The sequence below is a fragment of the Apium graveolens genome, chromosome 2 (assembly GCF_009905375.1).
Source record: "Apium graveolens cultivar Ventura chromosome 2, ASM990537v1, whole genome shotgun sequence".
NCBI lineage: Eukaryota > Viridiplantae > Streptophyta > Magnoliopsida > Apiales > Apiaceae > Apium > Apium graveolens.
In genome coordinates this window covers 240,180,347-240,194,988 of record NC_133648.1, presented here as the reverse complement: position 1 = coordinate 240,194,988, position 14,642 = coordinate 240,180,347, and the positions used below count along the sequence as shown (strand labels likewise).

Genomic DNA, 14,642 nt, shown 5'->3' with positions numbered 1-14,642 from the left:
TATGACAATGCCATTTTCATCCATCTTGTTTATGAATACCCATTTTGTGTCAATAGAACTCTTGTTCTTTGGTTTGGGTACCAGCTTCCATACTTTGTTCCTCTCAAATTGGTTTAGCTCCTCTTGCATTGCTAAAATCCAATATGGATCCAATAGAACTTCTTCCACTCTCTTAGGTTCCTCCTGTGATAGAAAGCTACTATAAAGACATTCATCTTGAGTAGCCCTTCTAGTTTGCACTTTAGATGTAGCATAACCAATGATCAGTTCAAAGGGATGATTCTTGGTCCATTTCCTTTGAGGTGGTAGATTGGCTCTAGATGAGGTTGCCTCAGTATTGTCATGATGTGAGATAGAATGTTGATTGGTTGAGACTCCCCCTGAGTTGCTGATCCTTTGAAAGGAGTTAGGAGTTCTATCATCTGATGAAGTGAATTGATTATCCGTTGACAGACTGTGATCAACAGATGCTTCATTTTGAACTTCAACGGATGATGCACTTTGTCTTTCAACGGATGCTGCATTGCTTCTATCAACAGAAGCTGAATTATGACTTTCAGCGGATGCAGCATTCTGTGCATTATCCAAAGGCAGATTTTGAATTCTTCTCGAGATACCTTCTTCATCATTCTCATCTTCACTATCATCACAATATATCTCAATGTTGTCAAATTTGAGTCCTTCATGATGTCCCTCATCTGTTAGTCCATCAATTTTTTTATCATCAAACACAACATGCACAGATTCCATGACAATGTTGGTTCTTAGATTGTAGACCCTATATGATTTTCCAGCAGAATAACCAACAAATATTCCTTCATCAGCCCTTGCATCAAACTTTACTTTGTGATCAGGTTGATTCCTTAGAATGTAGCATTTGCAACCAAAGACATGCAGAAAGTTTAAAATTGGTTTTCTTCTCTTGAACAATTGATAGGGAGTCATGCCTTTTGCCTGATTAATTAGAGAAATATTCTGAGTGTAACATGTACAGTTAACAGCCTCAGCCCAAAAGTATGTTGGGAGTTTTGACTCTTCAAGCATTGTTCTTGCAGCTTCAATTAGTGATATGTTCTTCATTTCCACCACACCATTTTGTTGTGGAGTCCTTGGAGCTGAGAACTCATGCATGATCCCATTTTCTTCACAGAACAACTTCATGGTTAAATTCTTGAACTCAGTTCCATTGTCACTCCTAATATTCCTTACTTTGAAATCAGGATGATTGTTGACTTACTTGATATGATTGATAATGATTTTACTAGCTTCATCCTTTGATCCAAGAAAATAAACCCATGAAAACTTTGAGAAATCATCTACAATCACTAGGCAATATCTTTTCCTTAAAATTGACAATACATTGACTGGTCCAAAAAGATCCATGTGTAGTAGTTGTAATGGTTCATCAATTGCAGATTCAAGCTTCTTACTGAATGATACTTTCTTTTGCTTTCCTTTCTGACAAGCATCACACAGCCCATCCCTTGTGAATTCTACTAGAGGCAATCCTCTTACTAAGTCCTTTTTGACTAGATCATTCATTATCTTAAAATTCAAATGGGACAGCTTCTTGTGCCATAGCCAACTTTCAACTGGACTTGCTTTGCTGAAAAGACAAGTAATTGATTCTGCATCTGTAGAGTTGAAGTCAGCTAAATATACATTCCCTTTTCTAACTCCAGTTAGAACCACTTTGTTGTCCTTCTTACTTGTGACAACACAGGCTTCAGAATTGAAGGAAACAGTATTCCCTATGTCACATAGTTGACTGATGCTCAATAAATTGTGTTTGAGACCATCAACTAATGCAACTTCATCAATGATGACATTTTCTTTTAAAATCAAGCCATATCCCATAGTGAACCCTTTACTGTCATCTCCAAAGGTTATGCTAGGGTCAGCTCTCTCCTTAAACTCTGTGAGCAGGGTGAAATCTCCTGTCATGTATCTTGAACAGCCACTGTCCAAGTACCATAGATTCCTTCTTTTTCCCTGGTTACTTGATGAACTAGTTTCATTTTCATCAGAATTAGCCATCGGGGCTAGGTTGACATATTCCATATCATCATCTTCATTGGCTCCATCTGCTGCCCAATCATCTTGAGTGAGAAAAGCTCTTTCCTTTTGTTTGAGCAAATCAAAATACTTCTTTTTGTAATCAACTTGCTCAAATTTCTTCTTATCAGAGGTTGGCTTCCTACACTCACTTGCAAAGTGTCCACTAATGCCACAGTTATCACATTTGAACTTGGATTTGTCCACCATGTTTTTGTTTGACTTAGTGAATTTTGTATTTTTCCTGAATTTCATCTTTGCAAACCTCCTGGACAGAAAAGCCAGATGTTCATCAACATCATCAGAGTCATCTTGACTGGAATTGTCTTCATCCTCAGCTACTTGCTCATTTCTCTTGCTTGATTCTGATTTGCTTGTGCCAATTTTGAGACTTGGCATTGTCTTCTCCTCATTCCTGGCTTCAATCTTCTCATTGTCAGCTACAAGTGCAACTGATCCTCCTTTTCTCTTCCCCTTTTCCAACAGCTCATCTTGCTCCATCTCAAGTTCATTTGTCTTCAAAATTCCATATAATTTTTCAAGTGTGAAGTCCTTATAATCTTGAGAATTTCTTAGAGAAACAGTCATAGGCTTCCATTCCTTTGGTAGAGACCTTAGAAATTTTAAATTGGAGTCCTTGACTTGGTACACTCTGCCATACAGCTTCAATCCATTCAACAGTTTCTGAAATCTGTTGAAGGTATCATTCAATGATTCTCCTTCTTCAAAATGAAAATATTCATACTGTTGAATGAGAAGCTGCATTTTGTTTTCTCTAACTTGCCCAGTACCTTCACAGATAAGTTGCACAATATCCCAAATTTCCTTAGCAGTTTGGTTGTTAATGACATTGTCAAATATATCTTGATCTAGGCCATTAAACAGAATGTTCATGGCTTTCTTGTCCTTGTGAACCTCTTCAATATCTTCAACAGTCCATTCTGCTTTTGGCTTGGGAATAGACTGTCCAACAGCAAATGTTGCAGTAGAAGCTGTGGCCACCTTGTGAGGGATGTGAGGACCATTTTCAATGCAGTTGATATAGCTTTCATCTTGAGAGAGAAGATGTAAATGCATCTTCACTTTCCAGTGATGATAGTTATCTCTTTCCAGGATTGGAATCTTTACACCAATATCCTTCTTACTTATGATGTTAGCAGAATAGATCTTTAAACTCTTTGTATGTTAAGAGCTTGCTCTGATACCAATTGTTATTCCCAGTGAACTAACAATGAAATTTACAGAAGCGGGGTTGAATGTAAATCTCAAAACTTTTTCAAGTTTTGAGCAGTTTCTAGTCTATGTGTTTTGATGAGCAAGTGTGTGTGAATTGCTTTGAGCTAATGCAGACAGATATATATTCAAACACAAATGTAAAGAACACAACAGACTTAAAAACTTTTCTGGTGGATTTGTTGTTCCACCAGAGATGTGTTATTTCAGAAAATCTGTGATTCAAAGAATTAAATCACAGCTACTTCCTAGTACAAACTAGATGATTTTCTCTCTGGATTTTTCTAAACAGCTCTGGAAAATTCTCTCCTAATTACTAGCTACTACTTGGTTTATATATTACCAAGTTTACAAGTGAAGACAAAACTGTAAAATACAAGTAAAAGACTCTTCACATGTTTCTTCTTCATTTCTCTATCCAATGCAATTTAGGTTTAGCTGTGAATCTTTGAATACTTCCTTGTTTGCACCAGAATGGAAATGTTGCATTTTCTTGATTCCTCCTAGAGGCTGCCACATTCCAGTTTGTCTCTGTCAACCCATGTGCCTCTGTCAGCTTATGAATTGTCACTATCAACTGCTATTGAACTAAGCATCCGTTGAAGCTTTTATCCGTTGATGACTTTATCCTTTGAAGCTTTATCCGTTGATGCATTAGCAGTTGAAGCATTATCCGTTGAAGCACTCATCCGTTGATGGATGATATCCGTTGAAGCTTTAGAGACATCCGTTGAAGCTTTGTTTCTCATCCGTTGAAGGCCTTTAATATCAGTTGATACTACTTCACTTATACAATATTACAAGGCATAAAATATTTACAATTAGCCCTCCTATTTGCATATCCACTAGTAGTCAACATGACTGATAATTTCCCACAACATCTAAGAATTACAACTTAAATACAGAGAATGAAATGTGCTACAATACTAAACTTATTTCTAAGTAAAGCTACTCATTCAACGAATAGCCAAAATGGTCTTATCCGTTGAGGCTACAAAAACTAGATTTCTACTTAAGTGTTTTGTTTAACTTATCATCAAACTAATACACATATTCCTAACAATTATTAATAATGATTAAATGATAAATTTAAGATAAAATTGCTTAATATGATATTTATATATTATTATACGTAAAAAGTAATTTGGATCAGATATTTGGATCACACTGTTGTAGTTGGACAGAAATTTTGATCACTATTTGGATCAGTTGGTGATTCAAATTTGAATTTTTGGATCACAAATGTTAGAGATAGCATACGTTCTATAAAAAAATCCTAGTAGGATTCAATTAAGCATGCATAATCTGGTTTTCATAATTTTTGAACTTTTCAATTAGTATGACTTATTATATATTATATCGTTATTTAATTTTATTCAATCGTCGTTTTTTTAAGATTTGCTTTTACAAACGTCAAAATCATTCCAAAACATGTGTATACTGATTTTCATGTAAATTTATACGAGAAATTATATTGTTCCAAAAATCATTTCTCAAATCGTGCCCAAGTCATTAGTTGTTATTGTGTTATTAACTAGGGATTTTTGCCCGCGCTACGCGTTCGAAATATATTTAATTTTTTAAAAAATATTAAATAATATAAAGAAAAATATTTATGTAACTTTTCAGTTAATGAAAAAAATGTACGCGGATATACTTTTTCACGTATGTTAGAAAAATATATGTTGTGTTGTCATAATTTTTGTTTTAAAACATAAGTAACTAATTTTAATTTTTGTTTGTAATAAAATCAGCGCATGTTTCACGTTTTTTCATATGATATATATTAATTTTAAGGTATATTACAATTTTATTAAGGAAATGATTTAAGAATAATTTATTTAATTAATAATAAAATAAAATAATCTCAACATGTGTTTTTTAATTTGTGTTGATTAATTTATAAAATATGATAATTATTAATTTATACTCATATAAAGATTCAAATTAAAATATAATTTGTTCTTATATTATTTTAATGATAAAACGTAAAATTTAATTTAATAATCTTTACAAAGTTTTAATAGCATGTATATTGTAATATTTTATTTAAAAGAATTTAGATTTTAAGATTAGGTAATTCATACCCAACATATATTTAACAAAGTGTTGGATTTAGGCACAATACCGTTAACGGCAAACAAAACATAGAACGTGATAATTATAAATTTATAAAATGTGATAATTATTAATTTATAAGCATATAAGGATTAAAATTAAAATATATTTTGTTCTGATATGATTTTAATGATAAAACGTAAAATTTAATTTAATAATCTTTACACAATTTCAATAGTATGTATATTGTAATATTTAATTTAAAAGAATTTAAATTTTTAAAGATTAGGTAATTCGTACCCAACATATCGTTCATAAAGTGTTAGACTTAGGTAAAATACCATTAACTACAAACAAAACATAGAACAGAGCTCTGCCGAGGGAGAATCGATGGCTACTACTTCAAATCATGGAAACCAGCTCTCTCAATCAGAAGATTATGAACAATTTATGGAGGTTAGTATCCCCATCTATCCATGTTTTAGTTGTTTATCAATTGGTTGTAAAGTTCATGGCTAATAGTTTGTTTAATGAGATTTGTATATGTAATTCTCCATTTGTATCTATAAGAGTAACAGATACTGAACTTTACTTAGCCGAGTTTAGTATGTATTGTGTCCGTCAGTAGTTCACGTGTGAGATAGAGTATCGTCGGGGGTTCGTATTGATGTCGATTGCATGTTTTAGTTCGGAGTCATATAGACAATGATTTGATTTGAAATTGATATAATTATTTTCCGCTGGATGCCTATACTTCCGTATAGCAGATTGATAAGATTTCCAAAAGTAGATTATTCACGAATTTTTGAAAATTTCTTCGTGAACTGTTTTGGATTGAGTTTTAAATTTCAATGTTCAGGAACTTAAGAGAAAGCACGACTCATGGAATGTTGACTGGGATATGGGTAAATATGTCAGACAATGTTTTTAATTTCTTGTTGGATGCTTATTTAAAAACTTAGGTATACATGATTGATAAATGTTAAATGTAGGTAGAGGACGAAAACCGTTAGGCGGTTTTGTTTCTGCAAATGTGGAGAAAGATGAGGATGGAGCATTTGTACGTTTTTAAGTGATTGTATTTGAACGTTATTAAGAAGTTGAATTTATATTGTACCTCACTGCCTTATCTATCGAAAATTGCAGAGGGTTCCGTCTAGTTTTATTGATAAATTCAGGAGTAAACTTCATTCCCAATTACACCTAAAGTGCAAGACAGTTGTTTGGAATACGGAATATGATAAGTATCGAAAAAAAATCTGTGGCCTTCAAGATTTTATGAGATTTTTTGATTTAAAGATGTATTCTGTTGTTGTTTTTGATTATTATAGGTATGGCAACTTTACTATCCAGTGTTTCAACCATATGGTTGTTTCGATTACACATCCATCAGTTGAGCCAATGTTTTTCTTCAATAAAGAGAACTATAACAATTGGATTATGGATGAATTTATATATTATCGTAATCATGATGTTACTGAGAGGTACCTTGCCTGTATTCACTACAATGTTGTAAGACTTGATTGTGAACAATCCTTGATGGTGATCAGACAATACTCAAGTATGGAGGACTTTGATAATATGGTAACAACTCTCTATATCTATACATTTATTATTTACCTCATATGTATAAACATTTGGTTTACTTATCTTAAATCTAATATTCAATGTGCTCAATTGAACAGGAACTGCCTACTCATTTGGAAAATTTGTATAAGCGATGGAAAGGAATGTCCAAGATCTGTTTGAAGCATGGCTGCAGAAAATGGGATGTACTCATCCATTGGGTTAGAGAAAAGTGTTGGTTTGGGAAAGGATGGTCTGGAGTTTTGAAGGAGTTGGATATCTGTGCAGGTGATGTAATAACTATGAATATGGCTCATGAGCTACCAGAGGTTGTTCTACTTTTTATTTTTAATGAGAAAGAAGTGGAAGCTGAGAAAAAAGAAGGTATCTCACAATTCTTTTGATTTTGCTATGAGGGTGCAACACTTTATTTGAAAGATCAGTCTTTTAATATCTAGAAGATTCAAATATATTTAGTAATAAATTTAAATTTGATAATTAACGAACAGGGGATAGAAATGGAAGAAGATCATTTTATAAGATTTTTTTAAGCTCCTTTGAAGCTTAGATATATTGTGAGTAACCTATTGTTTTTTACCCATATTCTCGTATGTTATTAGTAAATGATCAATAATTCTTTTATGTTTTAACATTGTAACAGACAATCCCAAGGTTTTTAGGCCAGGAGACTGAAAAGCATCTCCTTGGTGTTGATCATATTATAATCAATGGGATTCTGTGGGATGTGAGATACGATGCTAAATTTAGAATACTTTATGGGCTAAAATAACTGATTAAGTAATTTGGTCTGATGGAGAATGATATGATATTATTTAGTTTCGGTGGGAATGGTGAGTTTTGTGGAAGGATTTTTATGTGTGAAGGAACGAAAATTACACATTCCACAGCAGAAAGTAATCGGAGGAGAAAGCCTAGTGCCAATTTTTTTCTTTTCGAAGATAATGTTACAGATTCACCTCCTGGAATTGGTATGCCATATGTTTTGTTTCCTTATTTACTTTGCAGGGTCCTTTTACATAAGCAGTGGTCTTGAAATTAATATTGTCTTATATCCGTACTTAGAACAAAATGTTGAAATTGTGGATCTGTCAACTGAGATGGAGGTGGAAGGATATGATAACCCTGCACAGGACAATGCTGGAATACAGAATATGCAGTTGATGGAAAACAACAATCCACATGATGCGCAAGTTGGAATGAATCTCCAGTTTTCTAAATTATTGGCTGGAAGTCTTTTGAACTCTAAATGTCATGGAGCGGTAAATAATAATATATAAGAGTATAATATAACTATTTCGAATACCTTGTTGTATTATGTTCAGGAACAGACTTATCAAATTATGCTAACATATTCAACTATTGTGCAGCACATTCCTAGAACTATAAGATTCTAAGATCAAATGTGCAAAAGCGGAGACATGGTGAAGTTCAGAACTGGCCAAGGAGTTTGGGACATAAAAATAGTGCTAAACGGGACAGTTGCTAGATTTTCGCGTGGATGGAGCAAATTTGTCAAAGATCTTGACTTAAAGGAGGATGACAATCTGCGCTTCACATTACAGCAAGACAGTGTTATTCCAACTTTTAACATTGAAGTCAATCCTCCCAATTAGTAATTATCCTCCATATATTTCTTAGAATCTGAACCTGCTACTTAACAGTATCAATGTAGTTTGGAGATTGAATTTTGATATTGTGATGTTGTTGAAATACTCTTTATATCAATTTGAACGTGTTCCATGTGCTTATGCTTTAAATTATATTGAATTATATTGTAATTTTGTATTTTCATATGCAACTTAAGTTTTGAGACTGGTGATGAAACCTTGAACCAAAATCATTAATATTAAAACGGGAGTGCCGTTTTATTGTCAATAGCATACTAATATATAGTTTTTATATATTTTCAAGTTGATGACTAATATGCACAAGGTAAACTCTACCTTTTTTATTTTCATACTTATCTATAAATTTGGTTTGCTCTCATAAACCTCTGTATGTTTGTAATGATTTGCATATTGTAACGTACAAACTTTTTTTTGAAAATCATAATCTCTTGAAATTCGATCTCAAGAGATTGCTACATCTTTTTTAAAATTTTCTTTAGTTGGCACATATATTTTTTAGGTAAATCATAGTAGCTATAAAGTTAGAAAATTGAATTTAACGTTAAGTACATCACAGACATTGTCAAACTACAACATATGGATATTCTTTTTGCAAATGCATCAAATTTTTCTGTGAGAATATATGATTACTACATATAAAGTGAAAATTCATCCCTCTTAATGTTCTATCTAATTTGAAAAATGTATTGGCAGACATGTTCAAGAAGTACAAAAATGTGATTAATGGTAAAACATCCACTCCAATTCATGATGTCATGCTACTAAAGATTAAAACGGATAGTATTTAAATTTAATTTCCACGATAAAATTGATCCAACCATAATAGATAATTGTAAAAAATAGTAGGATGTATATAATATGATGCATATTCACATGTTAATTACATTCCTAACTCTGAAAAACTTTGATGCATACACTGAGCCGCATTTATAGGCTGATGCACGAGTAAGCAAGATAAACATCTTCTTTTGTTTAATGGATATAAGTCATTTAGCTGTCCAACTCTCCAAGCATATCTTCTTTTGTTTATTCCAGATCCTCTCCTGTAAATCAGCCATTTTTCATCCTTGAAGTGTATGTGCACTTAAGTTCTGATATTAGTTCTGACTCCTTAAGTTCTGATAATTTCCTGTCTTCGGTAAGTTCTGATTTCCAGTTAAGTTCTGATGTTCTGATAATAAGTTCTGAAACTAAACAAATCAGATTAGACATGACATCACAAATCAGAATTTAACTGGAAATCAAAACTTACTGAAGACAGGAAGTTATCAGAACTTAAGGCGTCAAAACTTATATTAGAAATTAAGTGCGGATAGACTTCAGGGATATCAGAACGTTGCACTAATAGGCTGATGCATGATTAATCCAAAACAATGTAATGATCCTGATTCTCTTCCTCTTGCAGTAGAAGTGACGATCTCCAAACATGAGGAAAAGAATGAGTACGTGAATATGCACAGTGTGCACCAATACATGTAAAATGGTTTTTTGTAAACCTTTTTAAAAGTATCTTCTCATAATGAGGACCTAATCAGCACATTCCTTAAGGACACATCAAAAATTAAGAGTAACATGACAGTTGAAAACAGGAAAAAAAATTCAAATTGTTAACTACCATTCGATTGTTACAGATCATGGTAACTGTTAAATTTATCAGAAAATAACTGCCAAAAACTACCAGCAATACTCATATGTATATATACCTTTGGGTGTTTTTAAAATTTAGATGTATATTACAGATTACAAAATGACTTCAAGAAGTAAGAAGAGGAAGAGATGGTCAGGCATAAAGAATGTCGCGGAGCAAGAGTTGCAAAATTTGGCTATAGCGTGCGCAGAATTCAATAATGACATGGAAGAAACAAAGATTTTCTACTCAGAGATGTATGCTATAATGGAAAATAGGCAATCTGAATTGTTTGCTCGTTCTATTGGCCTTGAAGAACAATTCAAGTAATATTCAAATGTTTATCTGTTTTTATGATTTATATTGCTTTATATTACAAATTTAATGGACTCAGTTTCGATCTTTCACAGCGAAATAGAGAGTACTCTGAAAAATGGATCAAGGAAAAAACGTGGAGAGTCATCACAAAGTAGTACTGAAATTCCACATTCTTATACAGTGGATTGACACAGATTTCTAGGTGATACGTCCACATTTCTACATGGTCATGAGAACAAATTCAAACAGAACATAGAAGAAATGGTAAGTGCATTTAAAAATTTTGGTGATGGATCGAAAGAACATCTTAATACTTTGAATGCTCGTGCTGATATGTTGAGTGAAGAAAGTGGAAAGCTTCGCATATTATTAGATGATTATGCTCGAAATATATAAATTATGTTGTAGTCGATATGTTGTGATGATGTATTCTACTTCCTCTACTTGGAGGATAGTAATAAACGTTTTTATGCAATAATTACAAATATGATTGATTGTTTATGTTGGATTACTATCATGTTGTGTTTACTGTAGATGTTTAAAAACATATATATACATTGAACAACAATTAAAAATGCAGTTTATTCTATATACAAATATGTCTTCCTTACATGATAGACATATATCACATTCACATACATTGAAAGAATTTTAAACTTGCACAACTTGACCATCAATTGGTGGTTCGGGATCATTAACTTCAAAGTCCTGAAATCTTGCTTGCTCTGGCCCAATACCTAAATCCATTATTAGGAAATTCTGTATATCTACAACAGGCCTATCAAATGTTCGAAGGTCATGAGATTCCTGTCTTTCAAGTGTTTCCAAACGATGTGCAACTGCATTCCTATTAGGATGAACCAAATTAAGTTCATAACGGATGTCCTTATCACTAAGCCTTGAAAGAATAAGTCTAAAAGTCTATCTGAAATGTGGTGTAATCCCTTCTTCTTTGTAATATTTGCATTCTCGGTGTGCTTGTATATTGTCGGTTTCAATGATAACCCGTTCGTAAAAATCCTGGAATGCACAGCGCATACCTAATAAAATAGCCCATCACTATTCAAATTTGTGAGTCCTGGAATTGTGCCATAAGTAAGTCTGAGAAGATGACCTCCCGCATCTCTTACAACAACACTAATACCATTTCTATTATCGCCTTCAGGAGCATTGATAAGTGGCATTTTATACCACTTAGAACGTCTTAAAATGGCTTAAATTGGTGTCTTGAAATCAAGTATTTTGTGTATTTGATGCGTTTTTCTAGTGTTTATGCATTTCAGGGTGTTAGTTGCATTTCGGAGAAGGAATCATCAAGAATAAGCCTTGGCATGTGTTCACCATTGCGAGAGGAAAAGAACGGGCAGATTACGGCGAAGAAACGGAGCAAACCTGGAAATTTTCCAGTAGGGTCCTGCGCGCCCGCGCAGCAATGCTGAGCGGCCGCGCAGCAGCCTTGCGCGCCCGCGCAGAAATGCTGAGCGGCCGCGCAGGGTCGGGGAAAAAGATATATTATTTTAGACTTCTACTTCTGTTTGGCTTCCAACTTCTATGTAATCTGAGTTTTATGGGACTATTATATAAGTAGATTTGAGACGTTTTTCACAGAGTATTAAGAGGAGATTAAGTTTTAGCTTGTGTTTTGCAAGAAGCGAAGGAGATAAGGAAGAAGACCGATTTAGCATACAGCAGCGAAGAGGAAGCATATATTCTTGTGATTCTTGTTTCGTTGTAGCGTTGGATGCTAGTTTTCTTGCTTTGACTTATTTACTCTTGTGACGTACTATGTTTTAATATAATCAGTTTAGTTATTATTTTCTTGTGTTTGTTATCATGATTTCATATGAACCCATGATGGCGATAAGTTCTATTATGGGCTAATCGTGATCATGGGGTTGCAACGGATTTATTATGGAATTCTTAGTTAATTGTTTAATACTTTAGTATGTGATGATTGCATGATATCTAGTATTGGTTGTGCGTATTCGTCTTATGTGCGTCGCGAACATATAAGATAGGGTGTTAATCTCTTGTGAAGCGATGGTGGATCTTGAGATTTAGAACTTGCCATGCTAGCATAGGTTCATGTACATTGTGCATGATTAGTGGGTAACTCTAACAGTTTTATTTGCCCCATGTAATCAAAAGGAATAACTTGTACTTAAATCGTTGTGTTGTCAATTTCTGTAGACATATAGGAACTCAACATAATTGATGACTATTCAACTTCTGTCTTAATTGTGGATGTTTGGTAGAATGGTATTAGTACAATGAAAGTTGGCTTTTATCAGTTTCGTGTTATTCGATTAATATCATTACTGTCACATGCTAAAGGTAATAACTATGGCTATAGAAGGAAGTAATAATGAAGTTGTGATCTCATGAGTGTTTTATTATTGATAAATTGAAGTGTTAGTTAAGTGGTTAATTAAGTAGTTAATTATAGTTAATATTTAATCAACAATTTTAAGTGTTATCTTAACATTGAGAAGTAATCATACATTGGTGAGTGAGTTAAATTAGACAATAACTTAGTCTGAGTCTCTGAGGGAACGAACTAGAAAGTATTCTATATTACTTGCGAACGCGTATACTTGCGTGAATATTAGTGCGTGATTTCGCCCTAACAAGTTTTTGGCGCCGCTGCCGGGGACTCGGCGTATTTGTTTAGTTTATGTACTTACCATCATTGGTCATTAGGACTCAGTGATTAGGACGTAGTAGTTAATTACTCTTTTCGGTTGTGTCTCAGGTACTTTAGCAAGCGTTTATGCAAACTCGTTCTCGTGCTCGCAAGAGGACCTTAGATACAGCTGAAGGAAAAGATGAAGTTATTGATACTCCGGAGAAGTTAGATTTTGAGGATTCGGATTCAGGAACTGAGCAAAAAGAACCAGTAAATATGGGAGATCGTATTGTTCAAGCTGATCCAGCTCTTATGGATTTTTCTCGGCCTAAAATTGATGACATTTAGTCAAGCATCCTTCATCCGGCTATTCAAGCTAACACCTTTGAAATCAAGCCGGGCACTATTCAGATGGTGCAGAATTCTGTTTCTTTTGGAGGAGCGGCAACTGAAGACCCCAACATGCACATAAGGAATTTTGTCGAGATCTGCAGCACTTTTAAGTATAATGGCGTGACTGATGAGGCTATCAAGTTGAGGCTTTTCCCATTCTCACTGAGGGATAAGGCTAAAGACTGGTTACATTCTGAACCGGCTGGGTCCATCACTACGTGGCAAGATCTTGCGCAAAAGTTTCTGGTGAAGTTTTATCCAATGGCAAAGACTGCTGCTATGAGGAGTGCTCTTACTCAGTTTGCGTAGCAACCTACAGAATCTATGTGCGAGGCTTGGGAACGCTACAAGGAAATGTTGAGAAAATGTCCACATCATGGAATGCCGGATTGGATGGTAATCACTGGTTTTTATAATGGTTTGGGGGCCCAATCTCGGCCCATGCTCGATGCAGCAGCTGGAGGCGCCTTATGGGCTAAGAGCTATACTGAGGCGTACAATCTTATTGAGACGATGGCTGCAAATGAGCATCAAAACCCAACTCAGAGGATGACATCAGGCAAGGTAGCAGGTATTTTGGAAGTTGATGCAGCCACCGCTATTGCAGCCCAGCTCTAAGCGCTATCAATGAAGGTTGATTCTTTGGCTACGTATGGAGTTAATCAAATAGCTATGGTTTGTGAGCTTTGTGCAGGTTCTCATGCTACGGATCAGTGTTCTCTTGTCAACGAATCTGTTCAGTATGTGAATAATTATCAGCGACAATAGCAGCCTGTGCCAGCAACCTATCATCCTAACAACAGAAATCATCCAAATTTCAGCTGGGGAATAATCAGAATGTTATTCAGCCACCAGATCAGCAAGGAGTGAGTAAACAGTTTAACCCACCTGGATTCCAGCAACCACAACAGTATGCTACAAGACAATCATATCTTCAACAGGGAAGTGTAGCTGCACCTACTAGTGCTGATTTTGAGGAACTTAAGATGTTGTGCAAGAGTCAGGCGGTTTCTATCAAGACCTTGGAAAATCAAATCGGTCAATTAGCCAATGCAGTGCTCAATCGTCAACCTGGTACTCTTCCCAGTGACACGGAAGTACCAGGCTGGAAGGAAGC

At 34.4% G+C, this 14,642-nt stretch overlaps 1 non-coding gene across 1 annotated transcript; it reads right to left on the bottom strand.

The window, feature by feature from the left end:
- Positions 1 to 13,801: 13,801 nt before the first annotated feature.
- Positions 13,802 to 13,908, bottom strand: LOC141709814 (small nucleolar RNA R71). The gene has a single exon (XR_012570371.1). It is a non-coding gene; the product is annotated as a small nucleolar RNA R71 (small nucleolar RNA).
- Between the last annotated feature and the right edge of the window lie 734 nt (positions 13,909 to 14,642).